This window comes from Mizuhopecten yessoensis, unplaced genomic scaffold (genome assembly GCF_002113885.1).
Source record: "Mizuhopecten yessoensis strain PY_sf001 unplaced genomic scaffold, ASM211388v2 scaffold716201, whole genome shotgun sequence".
Lineage (NCBI taxonomy): Eukaryota > Metazoa > Mollusca > Bivalvia > Pectinida > Pectinidae > Mizuhopecten > Mizuhopecten yessoensis.
In genome coordinates this window covers 123,133-128,740 of record NW_018479998.1, presented here as the reverse complement: position 1 = coordinate 128,740, position 5,608 = coordinate 123,133, and positions in this window count along the sequence as shown.

The following is a 5,608-nucleotide window of genomic DNA, read 5'->3' as shown; positions in this document are numbered from 1 at the left end:
TCCGGTCCCATTGGCATTTCGGCCTAATACCACTTTTCTCTTTCTCTGTCAGTCGCTATAGCTGCGTTCAATCTTATCTATCCCAGGTATTGTCTTTCTTTTTCACTCCCGCCTGTTTAAGGCCTTTCTACTTAACTTCTGAAGATCGACAACACAATGAGTTTTTGTTTGTCATTCTAAGAACCTCGTGGCTTTCCCAGTTCCATCTTCTTTCGCATACTAGTATAATGTTGTATATTTTATAAGTAATGCGTCTTAATTTTTCGTGCAGGTTTCGTTTTTCAGTTTCTCTGGTCGTCTTATCTTGATGATCGTCCTTAAACAAAAGATCTGGAATCATTAATACCGTATAAATGGGCCCCAGACATGGAGGGTCCATCGATCTTAATTGTTTTCTTTAATTTTCGGATCATCATCAGATGAAAGCGAACATAGTAGAAAATCGCTTACAATTGGTGAAGTAGAAATCGAGAATCTTAATTTACACATTCACCCTTGAAATTTTATAATGAACCATTCCTACTTTTGATTTGGAAGAGTTCAAATGTGTCTTCAGGGGTTGAATGAGTTAAGTAGGATCAACTGTAGAAACTCTCTGACTGGGAAGGTTATAAGAATGTATAAAATGTAAATTTAGAACCTTAACTCAATTTTTGGTAACATCACATTGGGTAGAAATATTTAGAACTATCACCAGAGGATGTGGCGCTACTTTGTAATTCTGTTAATAATTTGTGTGCTTCATTTGATATAAATTTATATATTTTTTGAATGAGTGGCTTCTAACGTTTTATTCTATCAATACTTTAATTCAGATGTTTTATATTTGTTATATGTATGTTATGTATCAATTTTTTATTATAATATATATATTCTTTTATTTGAGTATGCACTAATCGCACAAATCAAACTATTCTATTTACCTCTGTGTTAAGCTCTTTGTAATATTGTGTATCAAAATCATTTGAGAAATAAAATATAAAAAATCAATCGAGTAAGTGTCTTATATCCCTTATGGTTCCTACAAATCTGTTTCTTATTATTGGTGAACACGACTGAATGGCAGAGTCAAGGATACGGATCTGTGCAAAAGTCATTTCTACATTGTTTTAAAGCAGTATAAACTCGTTGCATACTAATATTGTTATTCGATGTAAACTTGATCATCCGCAGTAAATAGTATTTTTCTCCTGTACTTCCGATGTGCATTCCTAGCATCTTCTGATAGGAAAAGACAAGTATGGGAAATATAGCTCACACGCGCTAGTATTCTGAAAACGTCACTATCGCGTCATCACTTTATGCAGTGTAACCAGGGTGACGTCAGTTCATTCCATTGGCGATAGCGCGATGCATTGGACCCATATGACTTTAACGGTAGGAAAGTGTGTGGGAAAATAATCGCACATCATGCTAAACTTCAAAAGGCTTACCCTCAGTCTGAGATTTCTTTGTCTACTTACTGTAACAGAAGTGATCAATTCATTCTATTTTCAAACAACAAATATCACTGAATCAGAATTTCAAGCAGAATCGACACTTCCGAGAAGGATCTCAAATCTATTTCAAAGTCCTCTGCTAAAACGAGAGCGTATCCCCTTGGATTTTAATAATAATAATAACAATAATTCGCGGTTCTTATATACCGCTTTATCACAACCTAATTCGTAAGTCGTCTCAGAGCGGTTCACAAATTCAGGCCGTGTCCCAGGACACTAACATGCTAAATCTGACGGTATAACGATGTAAACTATGCCTAATAAGGCCCGACAGGTTCTGATCAAGACGTACGGAATGAGGAAATGATTACGAACTGACGGATGACTCTGTGTACGTGTAATAAGAGGTCACCAGACCTAGGTAGTACATGCATGTTACATGGCTCAGAACATAACGCAAGATGATATCACATCTCGGATTAATTTTAATAAACTTATGTGTAATGTCTGTTTCGTTTATTCGCGGGACTTTTTATTTGATTTGTTAATTATACATTAAGTCGACAGAACAAAAAATGGATCACCGATTTATTTATTCCTTGCAAAAATTCGGAGGATGATTTTTTTTCCTTAATGGTTGTATCAATATAAGAATACTGATAAGCGTTCTTACAAATGAAATACACACCAAAAGCTTACGTGATATATTTATTGAACACTCTGACGTCACAAATTAGTTTTGTGCATGTGACGGTATCAAAAACTTTTCAAATTATCATTTGTTTTGGGTGCATTTTAACATTTTATGATGATATTTTTTTTTATGCAAGACATTTTAAAGGCTGAATTTATTCTTGTAATACGAAGCGGTATGGATAGTCCTCGAACGGACAAATTTACGTAAACTCATTTTCGAATTGAAATACGTCACCTGATGCTGTTTGAACTTAAAAAATAATCATCTGTCGACAAAACAATATGCATGGCTATGCATTCTAATCTGATATCATTGACGAAACTGAACTGGTGGTATTATTTAAAGTATGTTCGCGAATAGTGATCCGATTTGGGTCCTCCCTACTATTAGGAAACCCTCTATGTTAAGAGACCATTTTTGAGGCTTCCTATCGGTGGTCTCATAATATAGATTCGACTGTACTACAAACACTTGGGTCAAACGATCCTTTCCTGGCACGTGAGCAATTTAGATGTCTTTTAGATATTTCCCTTTTTTCAACGACGATTTCACTCGTTTGGCTGTGCTTTCCTTGTATCGAGTATACCAAAACAAGTTATGACTTGTGAAATTCAGTTTAATGTTCGTGGAGTAATCGGACAAAAATACGAACCAGAAACACAAAAACTAGTCCATGAAACAGACGAACGGACTACATGACATGCCTGTAAGAAAGTGTAGTAGCCTTGGTCACAGCTGATAAATGTATTAAATGGACTATTCGAAAAGATTACAGGAACACATGTCATTGTTTTTTATAAATGTGCTATTTTACATTGTTTTAAAATAAAACACAAATAAAACGAAAGAGTATTTCAATTGATTTTATATATATGTATATATAGTAACTTTAATCTATAAAAATATGCTCTGTAGATGAGGCAAATTTGTGATTTTGATCTTGTTATCCATAGAAATACCTGCAACTACAAGTAAATTTGGGACAAATATAGTACAGTGAGACAACACTAGTCTAACCGGATAATCGCTTTCAGCTCGCAAACGACTCAAACAATCTAAAAGACTCTCAGGAAAATTTCCCCTGAATCAAGATGGAAACCATAGACCTTTCGATAAAACCTTGAGACAAACTGAACACTTTCCATCCAAACAAAGACAACGATGGCAAACTTAATAGACTTACCAGAACATCTCAAAAAGTGCTAACTAACGGGTAAAGCAGATTTGGTTACAAATCTAACGAATCATAGACAGAAAGTAACTAGCAACATACGAGACAAGACACAAAGTTATAAGCAACATATGAGACTAGACACAGTTACTAGCAACATATGAGACAAGACCCAAAGTAACTAGCAAAATTTGATACTAGACACAAAGTAAATAGTAACATACGAGACTAAGACACAAAGTTATTAGCAACATATGAGACTGGACCCAAAGTAACTAACATACCAGACTAGACACAAAGTAACTAGCAACATATGAGACTGGACCCAAAGTAACTAGCAACATATGAGACTAGAAACCAAGTAACTAGCAACATACGAGACTAGACACAAAGTAACTAGCAACATATGAGACTAGACACAGTTACTACCATCATATAAGACAAGACCCAAAGTAACTAGCAAAATTTGATACTAGACACAAAGTAAATAGTAACATACGAGACTAAGACACAAAGTTATTAGCAACATATGAGACAAGACACAAAGTAACTAGCAACATATGAGACTAGACGCAATATCACTAGCAACATACAAGACAAGACACAAAGTAAATAGCAACATACGAGACAAGACACAAAGTTATAAGCAACATATGAGACTAGACACAGTTACTAGCAACATATGAGACAAGACCCAAAGTAACTAGCAAAATTTGATACTAGACACAAAGTAAATAGTAACATACGAGACTAAGACACAAAGTTATTAGCAACATATGAGACTAAGACACAAAGTAACTAACATACGAGACTGGACACAGTTACTAGCAACATATAAGACAAGACCCATAGTTACTAGCAAAATTTGATACTAGACACAAAGTAAATAGTAACATACGAGACTAAGACACAAAGTATAACTAGCAACATATGAGACTAGACACAAAGTTATTAGCAACACATGAGACAAGACCCAAAGTAACTAGCAACACATGAGATAAGACCAAAAGTAATTAGAAACATACGAGACAAATCACAAAGTTATTAGCAACATATGAGACTAAGACACAAAGTAACTAACATACGAGACTGGACACAGTTACTAGCAACATATAAGACAAGACCCATAGTTCCTAGCAAAATTTGATACTAGACACAAAGTAAATAGTAACATACGAGACTAGACGCAAAGTAACTTAAAACATATGAGACTAGAAACCAAGTAACTAGCAACATATGAGACTAGACACAATGTAACTAGCAACATATGAAACTAGATACAAGTAACTAACAACATACGAGACTAGAAACAAAGTAACTAGCAACATACGAGACTAGAAACAAAGTAACTAGCAACATACGAGACAAAACACAAAGTAACTAGCAACATATGAGACTAGACACAATGTAACTAGCAACATATGAAACTAGATACAAGTAACTAACAACATACGAGACTAGAAACAAAGTAACTAGCAACATCTGAGACTAGAAACCAAGTAACTAGCAACATATGAGACTAGACGCAATATCACTAGCAACATACGAGACTAGAAACCAAGTAACTAGCAACATATGAGACTAGAAACCAAGTAACTAGCAACATATGAGACTAGACGCAATATCACTAGCAACATATGAGACTAGATACAAAGTAACTAGCAACATACGAGACAAGAAACCAAGTAACTAGAAACATACGAGACTAGACGCAAAGTAACTAGCAACATACGAGACTAGAAACCAAGTAACTAGAAACATACGAGACTAGACGCAAAGTAACTAGCAACATATGAGACCAGAAACCAAGTAACTAGTAACATACGAGACTAGACGCAAAGTAACTTAAAACATATGAGACTAGAAACCAAGTAACTAGCAACATACGAGACTAGACACAAAGTAACTAGCAACATACGAGACTCACAAACATATAGACTCGCAAGCACACTTACAGACTCAAAATCAAGTATAGCTCTCACGGAAAAACATCATCCCTCGAAAACATAGACTCAGTTAAAGCATATGCTGATGGGCAAAGTCAAAGATACTGTCACGTGAAAACATCTTTGTTCTCAAACAAACAGATTCGCTAACAAACAATATTTGTAGACTTGGAGGCAAGCGAGTCGTCACGAGCAAAGCCTACGGACTCAACGTCAAGCAAAATATCATAAGAAAACATATCGCTTGCAAACATACCGACTCAATGACAAACATATACTGTAAAAGTAATTGTTTCATCGGACTTAAATTTTAGCGTATAATTGAATTTCAACATTTGAATTTGAATACCGCTAA